The sequence below is a fragment of the Myodes glareolus genome, chromosome 25, assembly GCF_982192425.1.
Source record: "Myodes glareolus chromosome 25, mMyoGla1.1, whole genome shotgun sequence".
NCBI classification, from domain to species: domain Eukaryota; kingdom Metazoa; phylum Chordata; class Mammalia; order Rodentia; family Cricetidae; genus Myodes; species Myodes glareolus.
In genome coordinates this window covers 22,448,297-22,464,585 of record NC_142050.1, presented here as the reverse complement: position 1 = coordinate 22,464,585, position 16,289 = coordinate 22,448,297, and the positions used below count along the sequence as shown (strand labels likewise).

The following is a 16,289-nucleotide window of genomic DNA, read 5'->3' as shown; positions in this document are numbered from 1 at the left end:
TTAAACCACGGGCTGAAAACTCTGCGAGCCTCCTTCTGTCAAGTTTGCTCACAGTGATATAAAATCTAACACAGAAGAGAATCAAAAGATAATTGTGTGAATCGGTCCAGTGCAGGCTTCAGTTTCCCTTACATTCAGTCTTTATGAATTCTCCATTTCTCCTCTCTTTAGCTTAAGAGAGGATTCCTTTCTCAAAAAGGAATGTTTGTGTGAGGAGACTTTTCAACTTCAGGTATTCAATTAAATTCACCCCCGAAGGGCAGGAACAATACTCTGGTGCTAGATTTAAATCTGTAGTAACTAATGAATTATATGGAGCTTGGTGTCTTTCATTCCAGAAATGCCAGGCAGATTAGTCACATCCAGACAGACAGTAACTCTGACTGATACAACAGGTGCTTGCTTCATTATCTAGAAAGATTTGTCTTATTAGGTATGTTGCTGTGCTTTAGACAATTATTTATTAAGATCCTTATTTTTAAGCAATTGAGAATAAGTATTTCTTAATATTTGGCAATTTTTGGATATCTTTGGCTTCATCCTTGAAAATGAAGGTTGAGTGAAATCATAGATTGTTATGGGACAGTGGTCTTGTACCCTGCCGCTGGTACTGTTTTAATAAAACGCTGATTGACCAGTAGCCAGACAGAAAGTATAGGTGGGATGACCAGGCAGGAAGTAGAGGTGGGACAATAAGAACAGGAGAATTCTGGGAAGAGGAAAAAATTTGCAGTCATCACCCAGACACAGAGGAAGCAAGATGAGAACGCCTCCCTGATAAAGGTACATACAAAGCTACCTGGCTAACACAGACAAGAATTATGGGCTAATTTAAGATGTAATAATTAGTTAATAAGAAATCCTGAGCTACTAGGCCAATCCATTTATAATTAATGTAGGCCTCTGTGGGTTTCTTTGGGACTGATCAGCTACAGGATGGGCAGGACAGAAATCTCTGTCAACAAATGGTGCCAATGTGGACAGCTAAATCCACTTAAACCTGAGGGAGTTTGGGAAGTAATTCTAGACACAAAAGAACAGAGTTAAGCATGGCTTCTCGGTAGCAGCATTTTCTCAGGTGGGCTCTGTTTGCTAGAGGCAAGCATGTGTCATTTAAGAGACTCAGCTTTAGCCGCAAAAACCTTGCAGCTGCTTTAAGAGGCACTACCAGCAAACACTTAAATGGTGTTTATTAAGAGCAAACAGCATGCTTCTTGGTTGTGGCACAGACCTTGAAGCTCCATAGAGTTCTGGCAATAAGCATGGCTTTTGAAGTACCTCTGCCATGAAGCTAGACTCTCAGAAAGCTAAGGAATGGGGTGGATCCAGCCATCAATGCCACACCTTTAATCCTAGCCATATCACTTAGCACATTAAAGATTAATGTAGTCAGAAAAAGAGATATACAGTAAAGATGGATTCAAAGATGAAGAAAATGTCTAAATGGTTTACATTGTGTTAAAAAAAATATATATGTAGGCTTAGGAGAAAAAAGAAAAGGGATAAAGTTCTTTTAAAAAGAGAAAGAGAAAGTAGTTGGGTGTGGTAGCACACACCTTTAATCCCAGCACTTGGGAGACAGAAGCAGACGGATCTTTGTGAATTCAAGGACAGCCTGGCCTGCAGAGTTCCAGGACAGGACAGCCAAAGACACACAGAGAAATCCTGTCTCAAAAAACCAAAAACTAAAAAGAAAAAGAAAAGAGATAGAATTTAAAATAAAGCCACGTAAAGATGGAAAATACACAGAGAGTCTGGATTGTATTGTCTTATTGTGTTGACTTTGAATTGTGCGACTGCTGAGGAAGGTGCAATAGCTGTTAAAAGACATATGATTATAAATGCTGCTGGAATAATCTAACATATGTAATTTGAAAAAGACTTGACTTCAAAATTTAAGTCAAAAGATACGTTTGGAGAAGAGGTTTTGCTTTTTTTTCCACAGATAATGAGAAGTTGTGGATTCATTTTGGGTTAAGAAAAATCAGGTTTTTTCAAGAAAGACCCCCTGAAAAATCTCCAATAAGAGCAGATGCCTCAGACGATTCAATGTTTCAGAGGACCTCTGTTGGAGTTTCCTCTGAGTTCTACATCCATAACAGCCTCAAGACTCCTGACTGAGATGATCCAGCCTCACAGAATATTCTAGTCAGAACTTGACTATAATCCTAAATTTTCTTTCGGTCCCCATAGATTATCAGTGCCCCCAATCAGCAAGATGTACCCTAGAAAACAATCCCCACATTCCCAAAATATGAATTATGGATGTTTGCCTTTGTTTAGAATGTTGGTTATAAGTTATTATGAATAATAGTCATTGAAAAAAGCTAAACAAAAGAGATTTGATTCAGAATTCTTGTTTCAAAAAGGTGGTTGCTGTGGGACAGTGGTCTTGTACCCTGTCACTTGTATTGTTTTAATAGAATGCTGATTGACCAGTAGCCAGGCAGGAACTATAGGCAGGGTGGCCAGGCAGAAAGCAGAGGTGGTGCGACAAGAACAGAAGAATTCTGGGAAGAGGAAGGACTCAGGCTGCAGTTGTCACCCAGATGCAGAGGAAGCAAGATGAGAATGTCTCGCTGATAAAAGGTACCAAGCCATGTGGCTAACACAGACAAGAATTATAGGTTAATGTACGACATAAGAGTTAATAAGAAGCCCGAGCTGATAGGCCAACCAGTTTATGATTAATGTAGACCTCTGTGTATTTCTTTGGGACTGAATGGCTGTGGGACCAGGCAAGACGGAAATCTCTGTTAACAGTAGATAAACACAGTGATGATTGTAGTTTGAAGGTGAGATGTCTCCTACATGTGCTTAACACTTGATGGTGTTGTTACGTGGGAGGTTTTGGACTCCTCAGGAGTTGAAGCCTGGCGAGAAGAAGCAGCCTTGGTTTAGTTCCAACTCTTCTCTCAGCTGGAGCACTCTGTTTCCTGGTGTGAGTCAAGTAACAAGCATCTGCCTGGTGCTGCTACTGCCATGACAGTCAGAGCACCACCCAAAATGCCTTTGTCACCATGATGAGTTTGTGCCCTCTCAGACTATAAATGGAGATAAATCTTTCCTCCTGTGAGTAGTCTCTGCCAGATGTGAGAAATGCAGCTATGGCAACGTCTTCCAGCTCCACTGTTTTTATAGGGAGGCCTTTAAAAGAAGAAAAAATTACAAATCTGTATTTATAATTTTACTTGTATTTTTATTTTACCTTAATAAATTTAGCTCAAATTCTTTTAAAAACAAGGTAGATAGTTTATTTTATCTAATAACAAAATAAGTAATGCATGAAAAAAGTCAAGCATTCAATTTAAATGAGCTTTATTTGAGCAGAAGAGTCTCCAGAATTCTTTGATATATAAGAGTAAAGAAAAAAATGTTCCTATGAAAAGAGCATTCTTGAAAATACTGTTAAAAAATTGATAGTAGTAGAGGAGGAAATATTGATGAAATAATATATTTAAAATTTAGTTTTCTGAAAGTCAGGATGGACACATAAAGTTAGTGTTAGAAAGCAGAGCTATCTTGTTATACAGCATCACCTTTTATAAGTGCCTGAGAAAGTCTTGTCAGAAATGTCAAGAATTACACCAGTCACTTGGGCAATGGTTATATTAAAGGATTGCATGCTCAGTTTCTTCTGCCAAACTCATTGATCAGCCAGGTCTTTTTACCTCCCATGGAAAGCCAAAATCAAACAAACAAAGAACAGACAAAAGTTATTCTGTAATAATATTCTAGATATTCCTTCTTCTCTAAAATACAAAAAACGTGAAGTAAGGATGTTGCCCTTATAGTTGTGTATAGGATGAGTAGACGGTCATATTTGGTAGGGATGGATTCCACCCAACAACTTACTGTGATAATTAGTATATAACTCTTAGTATCCAAAACTATCTTAGTTTAGACAAGAAAAAAAGCATTGTATGGGCACACCCCTACATTTTAATTGTCCTATGTAGAACCAAGAATTGTACAGCCTTGGAAGTGGAAAGGTTGTCATATGTTTCTTGAACTTAATACTCTGTTTCTTTCTATTTAGCCTACAAAATAGCTGATTAAGATGAAGGAAAAGCCATCACAAGTTCACAAAATCAAAAGTGAAATAAAAGTGTTGAATTATCAAATATGTAGGACGCATTGATTTGTCAACTTTCCTCTTCGTGTGTGTAAGTTCTTCTAGAACACTGGGAAATGAATTTTAAGTTCTTATAATTTCAAGCTTCAATGGAGAATTTTAGTAATCTTCATTAAGCCAATATATACTTTATCATCCTTTCGCTTCATAAAAAAGGAATTTCAGGAAATCTCTGGTTAAATCTAATAAATACATTGAAATATTTTACCTTTTCTTAAAGGACCTAGATAGAAAATAGTCAAAATTCATTTTCAATATTAATGATCTTTTAAAAATATTTTTACTGAAGCATTATTGTGTGTTGTCCCCTTCCCCCTTCAGCGCCCTCCATTCCTGCTCTCACTCCCCCTCAGACTGTGGCCTCTTTTTCATTGATTATAATTAGCTGTAAAAAGACATCACAAATATATAAATGACAAGACACGCATGAATGATTTTGTTTTGTCTCTTTTGCTTTGTTTTTCTTTGGGTTTTCCTTGTTGTTGTTTTGAGACAGGGTCTCTATTTGTGACAATGCTGTCCTGAAACTCACTGTGTAAACCACGCTGGCCTTGAACTCAGAGAAATCCACCTGCCTCTACCTCCCAGTGCTGGAATTAAAGGCATGAGCCACCATGCCTAGCAGTATTAATGAATTTTAATGCAACCATCACTAGCACTTAACTTCATTTAACTTTTAGAGAATAGTAATTTTAAAGTGTTTTAATAAATGTAATTATGTTTCTTCAGGTCCTTTGATAAGAAACAAGATGGATGGGAAATATAAGTGATGTCTAAATTAATTCCACTGTTATTGGCCCAAGAGTAACAAGGAATTACTTGCAGGTAAAGGAAAATTCATTATACCTGGTCTTCAAAGGATTCACAAGTAGTCGATGAGAGTCACAAAAGGCACTGCTTTGTAAAACATCTTATAACAAAATAGCTTTGAGTTTTCAAGGAACTATTTTATGAGCAGGTCTTATTGAACAGGCAGAGATTAGGAACAGACTTTATTTTTTAAAATTATAGTAAATGGCCTACTTATTTGGATAGTTGACGACTAGGAGAAAGGAAACATCTATTTTTGCTTGGTAATGAATTTATGTACCAACAGAATGTATCGAGACGAGAACTCGCATTAGTGGTGAAGTCGAAGGGAAAGCTGATTTAAAAAGCAAGACATTCTTTACAGAAAATTCTGTGTGAGAGCAAAGGCTATGGTGCTAAGATGAATAAATGAAAAATATTAACTAGTTTTCAAACTATTATGTTTTTTAAAGATTTACTTATTTATTATGTATAGAGTATTCTGTCAGCATGTATGCCTGCACACCAGAAGAGGGCACCAGATCTCATTATGTATGGCTGTGAGTCCCCACGTAGTTGCTAGGAATTGAACTCAGGATCTCTGAAAGAGCAGTCAATACCCTTAACTTCTGAGTCATCTCTCTAGTCCCCCCTCCCCAAGTATTGTATTTTTTAAAAGATCTATAAAGAAAGTCCTGCTAACAAAAGAATAGAGTTGAAACTATTGTCTACAAGATATCTATAAAGGTAATTTTTTCATATTTTTCAATTATTTTCAAGAAAATTAAAGGTAAAATCATCTTTCAGGAAAATATAATGTCTTTATATAAAACTGTAAAAAAAAATAGAAGCATATTTTTTTAAAACCCCAGATTAGTTGCTGTGAAAAATGTTATAACAGAGATTAAGCGGGATAGTCAAGAACGCTTTCCTTTGGTGGTATCTGAACTGAGATCTGATGCTTGGAAAGGAAACAGCAATTAGGGAAGCCGTGCTTCGGTAATAAAGCTAATGGACTTAGAATTTTTTTTATTCCTGTTTTAGGCACTGCTGCCAGAATCCAGAGCCTGTGCCTATGCGCAAATCCTCTACCACTAGCCTATATTCCCAACCCTAGAATTTTATTCTAAGAGCATTAAAAAAGTCACCAATGAGTTTAAAGCAAATGATAGATAAGATTTCTTTAATGTACTAAAAAGTTCACATTTATTAGGGGATATTATTTTAAGGTGTGTAAGTTTTGTTTATGCTGCATTTTCTTAATTCTGTGAAGCTGTGATTCTTTGTCTGTCTAAAACACCTGATGGTCCTAATAAAGAACCAAACAGCCAATCATGAGGCAGGAACAAGGACAGGTGGGCTGGCAGGCAGAGACTATAAATAGAAGGAGAAACAAGGAAGAGGAGCTGCAAGAGAAGGAGAGGAGACCACCAGGGGGCTAACATCCAGTCAGCCACAGAGTAAAAAGGAAAGTAAGATATACAGAAGTAAGAAAGATAAAAGCCCAGAGGTAAAAGGTAGTCGAGATAATTTAAGAAATGCTGGCTAGAAACAAGCCAAGCTAGGGTTGGGCATTCACAACTAAGAACAAGCCTCTGTGCGTGACTTATCTGGGAGCTGGGTGGTGAGCACCCCCAAAAGCCAAAAGAGTGAAACATTGTACTACACACATTGGTTTCTTGGTTATTAAAAAAAAAAATAGAATGCGTCAGAGATAGGAAAGTAAATGAAGAAGTCACGATGGTTTTTAATGAGTTTGAATGGTGAAGATAGAAAGATAAACACTAAACACCTACTTGGTAAGAGAGCCAGTGGGATTTCCTGGTGCGTTCAACACAGAGTTAAAAGAAAAGAGAGATTCAAAGACAATGATAAATGGCTAAATTGTGAGGTCATTTATTAAAATGGAAGAGAGTGAGGAAAAAGTTAAAATTGGGGTAAGCAGGTATTCTTTATTCACTATATTAAACTTCTCATACTTTCCAAATACCTAAGCTACAGCGCCAGGTTTTCTGGAAATTGTAAGTTAATTTTTAACTCAACATTTACTATGCCCTTCAGACATGTCACAGGATCATAAACGTTAGAATTCATGCCTATGCTTATATATACAGACTATGTAATGGCTTTGTTTTATATAAAACCACTCTAGCTTTCAGCTTGAGTCTCCTGTATATGAGTAGGAAACAATGAAAATTAAAGCCAGAACTGGTTGCCCAAGCCAGTAACTGGAGGGCTCAGAAGGCAGTGGCAGAAGGATCCCAAGTTGCAGGTCATCTTGGACTATATGAGAGGCTGTCATAAAGAAAAAGTTAACAAAATTCCAATTCTGTTTAAATTCATCCTAATGTAGCATTTCACAAATACAATGTTCCTTTCTGTATAATTAAAATGTTCAGTATCTCATGATCTCCTCTGTTCTTTTTTGGCCCTTCTTAAATAAAATGTATCGGTTTCTTCATTGTCCTTGCTGAGATTCTGGAGTTTGACTTTGGATTTTATTGGCATGTGAGATAGGATCTCATTGAACTCCTGATCTTGACTCCAGCTTCTAAGTGCTGGCTGCATCAACCTTTTGTCTTTATGCCATTAGATGTGTCAAGCACTTTTGTCATACTGGAAATTGAACTCATGGCTCCACACACCACCAAAAAGCTACACTCCCAGCCCAGTGGAAGAAGTCCTGTAGCATGAAGTGAAAGGACCTTGTACAACCAACCCTCCAGTAGCAGGAAAGAGTCAAGGGTCTTGAAAGTAATGTTCTGAACCTCTTCATGGTTCTCATATAATATTCTCTGCTCATCTCATTATTAATTTTTACTTCACACTAAGATTTAAATCTAGCATAACCTAGATTGTATTTCCTAGCCTCAGTCATTGTCTGTCTTGATTTTTTTTGCAGTCTGGGTCCAGTGTGCTCACCTGCTAGTTCATCTAATACTCAGGGTTTGGCTGTGTCTCCCATGTGGTACACAGCACCTCTAAAATATCACTAATATTCTTATTCTGCTGTGGGAACTTCCTCCAGCAAGCTCTCCTGGTGCCCAACAACTATAGGTCCATCTAAATCACTTAGGAGCAGAACCTGCCCAGGAAAGCTATATTGCCAGGCCTTTTTCCTCCTGCTCCGGGATAAGTGACTCTGTCCCCATTGGTATATCAAACTAGCAGGTTTGATTCCTCCCTTCATCTTAAATATCGACTGAGAGAGGATGAGGATCTCTCTCCACTCTCCTTGCTCTCGATTAGTTAAAGAATGTCCATTTCCAGGAGAGACCAAAATCTCTTAAGAGGGAAAACGTCACAGAAACACATCTGCTTCCCATCCTTCTCCTTCTTCCTGTAAGTCCTGTGAGGTCAAAATCACTTGAGAAATGTGCATGGGTGTCACATAACCTCCATCTGGAAAAGGTACCCTTATCTGCACAAGTATATCATTGACCGGAACTTGCCCTTTCATACCCATGTAATTATAAGGGAACCAGCAAGGTAAAAGAGCCAATGGAATGTTTGATCTGTATCTGTCACAGAACCAGGAACGTGATTCATACACCCAGACACCTGCTGCCTCCTAATTTCAGCTTTCTTTTGCAAGGTTGCTTTTAAGTTCGAAATAAATATCATTATCCTTGGAGGAAAGCACTTCTAACCTTCGTGGTTGCAAAAGAATATTGCAATATCATTATAAACTTTTATGGGTTTGAGATAATTATATCTTTAATACAGAATTTTTATAGCATGAGGAAACACCTAGTCTTTCACTTCTTAGGAATAAAGTACAAAATAACTACAATAATAAAAACCCAGGAGCAACGAAAGCTAAGCTTCTCTGTGTGTTGCTACTGGCTGGCCAACTTCCATTGACAGGTGTCCAATTATAAAATCCCTATTGCACCACAGAGTCTTGGATGACAGATTCCTGCAACTTTAAATAGTATTAACAGAAGGTAATTAAAACTCACTGCAAAATGTCCTTTCAAATGTGCCACTGACTTTGGGAAGTGTAAGGAGGTAGCACCATCTGGTGGTATCATTTTAGACATTTGTTAAGATTGGCATTATCATCGATGAAATATTTTCCCAAATGAAAACTTTCAGAGTGCTTTGGATTTGAGACTTGAGAGACAAAATCCTCTTTTCAAGAGATAAGATAAATAGAAGGAATGTTCGGGACTTTGTTGACATGTTGCTTCTGAAGGATAACTACCCAGATGAAACCCAGGTAAACTAAAGCAGGCTCTGGCGGTGTGTAAGGTTCATTAATAACCGCAAGTAATTCTTATTAAATCGCCAAGTGCCCCGATTTTTAAGAAACTTCTTGTTTAGACCAAAGTCCTTTGGGCTTCGTAAATCCCTGACTGACTGAAGAACTGGTAGGAAATGGCCAGCAGGGGGCCTTCACACCTGAGGGATATTTTGCTGTGGGTTTTGTTTTCGGTTTCTTGTTTGTTTGTTTGTTTTGATTTGATTTGTCAGCAATAGCATGAGTGGCTGCAGGCTTTGACAAAGCAATTAAGAACAGTCTCGGAACCCCATTCCTTCAGCACACATTTTTTTTCTTGAAACTTTAACCTTGCTTTGAGAAATTAATCTTGAAATTTTATTTGATGATTATTGTTGAGAAATTAACTTTGAGCAGCTATACTAGTGACATAATTATCAGTCACCCACTCCTCAGGTGCCCTCTCTCCTTCTCTAAGCAACCATTCCTCAGCTTTCTGTCTTTATAGATTTTCATGCACTGAAAACTTTGTATGAGTAGAAATCTATTTGTATGAATGGAATCATGCATAATGGTGTCATCTGTGAGTGGTAGTTTTAATTTAACTCAATATTTTCAGGCTCATCCACGTTATTGTATGAATGCAAGCTCATTCCTTTCTGAGACTAATTACAATCTACTTAGATGGGGACTTGTCATGTATCCCAGGCTGCCCTCAATTTGTGATCTGCTTCAGACTACCATATGCTGGAGTTAATAAAGTTTAACCTCATCACACCCAGTTCTAAGGCTGAGTTTTTACTAGTCATACAAATGTGAACTTGAAGTCTTGATATTTAAGACTTTATTATATCTGTGAACTATGCCATGGCAAGTAAAACCTAAGGCAAAATGAATTGTGTATAATTAAATTCCCAAAGTAGTTTACAGAAGAAACACATAGGTACTTTAGCCAAATGCATAATGACAATAAAAGATAATTAAAACTTTTATTCTGTTCCTAATAATGGTGATAAAAGGCACATAAACTAGACAGTTGCTGTATGCTATGTAGTTTAATTGAGCAGTATTGATTTATGCAAAAAAATCAGGTTTTTTCCTATTATCAGTTATAAAATAATGCCCAGGCACCATGGTCTGCCCATATCCCCAAAGGAAGGGTTAGAAGGATTCATTTCAAAGCCATCGCCCAACTAAAAATTTAAACTGGGTTATACACAAAAAGAGAATAAAAATAGAAGTTTGGGGTAAGTGGCCAAACTATGGAGCCAATTGCATGACTGGGAGCATAAGGAGAAGGTGAATCTGTCGTATATCAATTTCTCTGGAAGTTAAACTTTCAATCCTTAAGACTCAGGAAGTAAATAAAGCTCCAAGGCTCAGGAAGGAAGGAAACAATTTATAAATCTCAGGAAGTTCCTAAAATTTGCTTGGTTTACAAAATCTCTCCTTGAGGTTCCATGAGCAGTACAGACTGCTGAAGAGAAAGAGACTCCAATCTGTTAAACTGTTTGAAAGACGTATAGGGAACCCTAGGAGCGCAACATTCATGAATGATTATCTATCTGGTGTGTGCTTTTCAGTGCCTCTGCCTTTGAGTCATCCACACCCCTATATCCTTATCCATTCCGTAAGTAACCCCGCTAAAGTCATTGGCTTGCCAAGGTGGCTTTGGTAGTTTCTTTGGTTCCTATCTGGGATTTTCTTCATAACTCTCCAGGAAACTCGGACACACAACAGGGTTTCTTCAGATAAATAAATTCAGCCATTCAATTCTAGTATAGGAAGAAATGCCATTAATGGCTACGTACTGAGCATCTTATATAAAATAATTGTAACTAAGTAGTCAACAGAAAAGGATATTTTGAGTGGGCATCATAATAACCTTCTATGGAAGTCATCTCTAGTATCTAAAGTAGAAGCAGAGTTCAAACAGCTATGAGCATTTAAAAGAATAAGACACCACTCATATTTATATATTTATAAAATATGTATACCAAGTGCCAGAGGAAGCCAAAGAAAACATCTTTGGACCGAAGTCTATTCTCTCTCCCATCTTCCTAAGATTCCTAAGAAATTTCTTAGGAAATTTCTTTCTTAGGAAAGATTTCTTCCTAAGAAATCCTACAGATTTCGTGAATGTCAAAAAAGTTAGCTGCAGTTAGTAACTCATGTTGGACTTACCCTTGAGATTGATACATTGTAACTGGAGATGGCTTCCTTTACAAAATGAAGACACATGAAATCTTTGCATCTTGAATGCCAAGTAATTCTTCATATCTTTATAGACACAGTAACTTAGTCATATCACACATTACCAAAGCTTGATTATGTACTTTTTACAGAAAAAAGTAATAGCCCTTAAAGTTGAGCTATTCACTTCTATTCACACAAGTCACAAACCTTTCTAAATATGGACAATTTAGGACTTTTCGAGTTGTCAACATCATGAAAACCAACACAGCTCATCCACACACCTTAAAAACTAAATTCAAAGCCAGGAAGTGGTGACACACACCTTTGAGCATAGCACTCTGGAGGCAGAGGCAGACAGATCTCTATGAGTTTGAGGCCAGCCTGGTCTACAGAGCAAGTTACTACACAGAGAATCAACTACACAGACAATCAACCCTGTCTCAAAAGCAAACAACAACAACAACAACAAAAAAAAACTAATTCAAAAGCCGGACAAAGGTGGTGCACACCTTTAATCCCAGCACTCAGAAGGCAGAGACAGGCAGATCTTTGTGAGTTCAAGACCAGCCTGGTCTACAGAGTGAGTTCCAGGACAGCCAGGGCTGTTACACAGAGAAACCTTGTCTTGAAAAACAAAAACAAACAAACAAACAAAAAAAAACCCTAATTCACGAAGTCTGTTCCATAAGCAAAGTAAGGTGTTACCTAACAAAACAGAATGTGTAATACAATTTATTCTTTAAAATAAGCATACCAATATACAGTTGTATGTACAGTGTAATAGAGTTTTTTTATAAATAAACATCCCTTCAAATTAGTTGAATATAGAGCATGTGTAAATAAACGTATCATGAATGAAATTACAAGGAAGGATTAAATCCTATAAATGCTGCAGGGGTTTAGGATCTAAGAGGGAAGGAGGAGCAGAAAGATAACTAGGTGACCTGTGAAAAGACACCAGTTCTGATACTGTTTCCATCTGTACCCTCCTAGCTCCATAACATCCAAGATTTCTAACTTCTCTGTGCTTCAAATTGCTCAATTAAACACCATGAATAGTCATATGTTCCTTTCGTTAACATTATATATCCAGAAGCGCTTATGAAACATAATGAACTGCCTAAATAAATAAAAAATGACTTTCTTCCTCTTCCCATGTGACCTGCCTTCATGATTCATGACACCTATACATATATTTACATGTACACATACACATATAATATTATACATATCTATATGTTTATATATGTGGTTCTGATTATCTAGAGAACCCTAATACAGCAGTGGTTCTAAAGAATTTAGAATCTTAAGAAAATATAAAAAACTGTAGCAGGGCCATGGCAGTACACGCCTTTAATTTCAGCAACTCGGGAGGCAAAGGCAGACGGATCTCTGTGAGTTTGAGGCCAGCCTGGTCTACAAAAGCTGGTTCCAGGACAGGCAGGACTGTTCCACAGAGAAACCCTGTCTCAAAGAACCATTAAAAAATAAAAGTAGAAAGCTAGCAAGGATTTATTCTCTCTCTATTTTTGTTTGCTAAGTTTTGAATATTTTTAAAAAAGCAAACAATAGAGTGTATGTTTTGTAATGACAGCTTCCATTATCCTTCTGAAAAAACATGCCTAATGCACTTATGTAGGTGGTGTTTGCCGTCGTTGGAGGTAGCTGGTTCTCATGTGATAGTCTGTTGGTTTGTTTAAGGTGTTCCTTAAATCACAATACCTTCACTCTAGTCACACTTCTGTCCAAATATGCTGCGATCTACACTCTAAGGTGCAGCTCAGTGGCCTTCAGGACTAAATGTCCAATTCCTCTCTCTGAATATACTCCCTTCCTCTTCTGGTCTCTGTTCCTGAAATCCTATTCATCACTTCCTGCCCAGATTTCAGTCATAATTATTGTGTGTTTGTACTGAAATAGCAGTGCCCTAGAGGGTGGTATTTACTAAAACGTCGTACTTTTTATTATAGCCCACCGCAGCTCTTTGTTAAAGATGTTGAGATAAATACATGCTGAGTAAGTAAACTCTGGTGGGTCATGTAAGTCTCCTGAGTTTCAGCTATGTCCTTGAGTTGGTGCTATAACACATCATATACATAATTTCTATCAGCATGACTGTCATCTTTTATATATGATGATCTGTTGGGGAATATTGAGTGGATCCTGATAGGATGAAATCAGTAGCACAGGACTTTGTCTATCGTTTAAAAAAAAATGAGCTTGGCTATTGGAATAGATGGTATTTTAAATGAGGGAATTTTATTAATAGAGATTAGGGGGGTTTTTTTCTACATTTTGAAATGTACACTGGTGACTTCACACTAATCAGGGGACTTCCTGGTTCTCACAGAAAATGTTCCTGATATTAATCAGGGATAGAAACTGATTGCTAAAAATGTAACAAAAGCAGAATACGGGAGATCTGTGTCCCCACCAAACATTTTTTTCAATGGTATTTCTGTGCCCTGAATGAACAGTGTGTACTTTTCATCTAAATTCAGAACACTTCACAGTATGTGGCACAAAAAGACAGAACATCTTCTTGGGGTAAAAAGCAGAACCCAGATCTATTTTAGACCACAGAGTTTTAAGACTGCAGTTTAGTGTTTGCCTTGTACATCTGGGGTGGGGGAAGCACATTAAAATGTTACAGGTGGACAATAAATGTGTTCTTGAACCCAGTACAACTAATTACACATTTTAAGCAACCTAAAAATCCTTATGATAAGCTTATTGCAGAAGACAAGATATAATAATGCAATTATAGTAACTCACTGTGCATACAGTTCTTTGAATCATTATGTACTGCTGAATGATGTGTACTGTATTAAGTGTGGAGGACTTATTCATGAAGAAATAACACCTCCTTATTCAAGACTGTCTGTTGGGCGTAGACACATATGCCAGTGATAAATGAAGTTATCATTTTGCCTCGCTGTTGTTTTGGTTTCCCCTGCTGTTCCATCCCTTTTCCTGCCTCTTACGTGAAAAGACACAACTCATTGTCTTTCTGACAATTATTGTTCCTTTCCTGCAAACACGAAGTTGTTGTTGAGCCTGTCTGAAGATTATATACTTCCTCGTCTAGGAGTGGAAAGAAGTCACTGTTTGTAATTGAGTCAGACAGAGTCTGACTCGTCCTAAAGAGGGTTTCCTTGGATTGTTAGTGGTGAGTCCTGTTCCCGCTCTGAGGTTTACGAGGCTGTAGACCGGGTGGCAGCAAAGCAGGGGAAGGTCAGGTGAAAAGACCATAAGGAAACGCGATACTGTGTAAACCAATTAAAAACAAAATGAAAAGCGATCCAACCCATGGTAAAATGATGGAGAGAAATACATTAGTTACTCCGTTCCTAGTGTGTTGGCTTTCTGATCTCAGAAGACCTGCAGGACTGAAGTGGGTGTGCCGGAAGAAAAGTAGCCAAGCTCTGCACAGGTCACGTGGGTTTGAGCAGTTGACACGGGGATTAGGCAAGGCAACTAGAAAAAAAAAACAAAAAAACCTACAAACAATTCCTTCATGATGATATAGAATGAGCTATGTTCTGTTAATGAATTTTAGGTAGGTAGACCAAGTGATTCAGTGCAACATGTTTTGATTTTTTAAAATGAAAGGATAATGATTTCTCTTTCACTACTACCTAATGCACCAAGTTCGCAACCTTTATACTTAGACTAGATATAGATCTGTAAATACAGATATACTTGTAATAAATACCAAAGTAGAGAAGCTATCCTGTGCTAGAGTTTCTCACAAGGAAAAGTGGCCACCACATTTCCATAGTAAGGGGCATTTAGTCCTGTTTGGATTTCCTCACTGGAACCTGTCTTTCAAGCATATGTTTAGTATTCTGTTTTGTTCGGCTAGTATATTAGAATCAGATAGTATTATAATTCATTTTATTGAACTAGGAGTAAAAGGCAGCATCAGAGAAGAACTGAAGGATGTTACATTGTGTGAGAGGCATCATGAACACAGTAAGGCCTGGAGGTGTGCAGGGAGACATTCATGAAAACAATCACAATGAGTACAGGAGACCCTGGACATTGTTGGCAAGCTCGAGCTCTTGACTCTTTGAACCAAAGTAGTTGTTGAGCATTTAGAGGATATGGAAATCATAACAAAAACTTTAGGAGTTGAGAATGTAACCAGTTCAGCTGATAGAATACCTGACCATGTCACATCAGCTGGTAATGACGAATTAATCCCACACCAATTATGTTTTAAGGGGGTATTTCTTTTGGGGGGGTAAAACTTACATACACCATAAACCGTCAGGAAGGGAGCCTAGGCTCTGGAGCAGGAGCCGGGAGCAGGAGCCGGAAGCAGGAGCCGGGAGCAGGAGCCGGAACCAAGCGCCGGAACCAAGAGGCCCAAGCCGAGACATGCAGCTCCCAAGAGAAATATACCACGCCCCAGTGGGCTGGTATTTCAGCGGCTATTGGCTGAGGAGCAGAAGGCCCTCCCGCAGCACCGTGGGCTCGTGCTTCAGCGACTATTGGCTGAAGCAGCAGAAGATACTCCCGCAGCAAGCTGGGCCTATTGGCGCATGCCTATAACCCAGCACTCAAGAATTAGAAGCAAAAGATCAGGTGTTCAAAGAGATTTCTAGACCAGCGTAGGCTGCACAGAGTATCTACTACAAAATAAAATGTTGGTAGTAAAAATTTTGCTTAGAGAATGATTTCTTTACTGCCTACCTCTTCTCAGTCAAAGCGTAGTCAGTTCAAGGGGTGAAGTAGGATCACATAGCAACATATTCCAAAATTAAATTTTAAATTCTGGTATACTTTCCGTGCCCCAGTCTATGGTTCCACACCCATGTGCCTGTGGACAGCATAAACTTGACTCAGTGGATTTTTTTTTTAAAAGTTGGAAATGAGAAATGTTGGGGAAGGCAGAGGAAGTTAAGAGGGAATAGAGTACAGGTGGAAATTATTAATATGCTT

The 16,289-nt window shown here is 38.0% G+C and overlaps 1 protein-coding gene across 2 annotated transcripts in view; it reads right to left on the bottom strand.

Moving 5' to 3' along the window:
* Window positions 1-15,699, bottom strand: part of LOC125411075 (hyaluronidase 1-like) — a 38,012-nt gene extending 22,313 nt beyond the window's left edge. For both annotated transcript variants that reach the window (XM_085683933.1, XM_085683931.1), the window contains exon 1: window positions 15,600-15,699. The gene's annotated coding sequence lies outside the window, so the exon portion shown is untranslated. The remainder of the gene's footprint in view (window positions 1-15,599) is intronic.
* Between the last annotated feature and the right edge of the window lie 590 nt (window positions 15,700-16,289).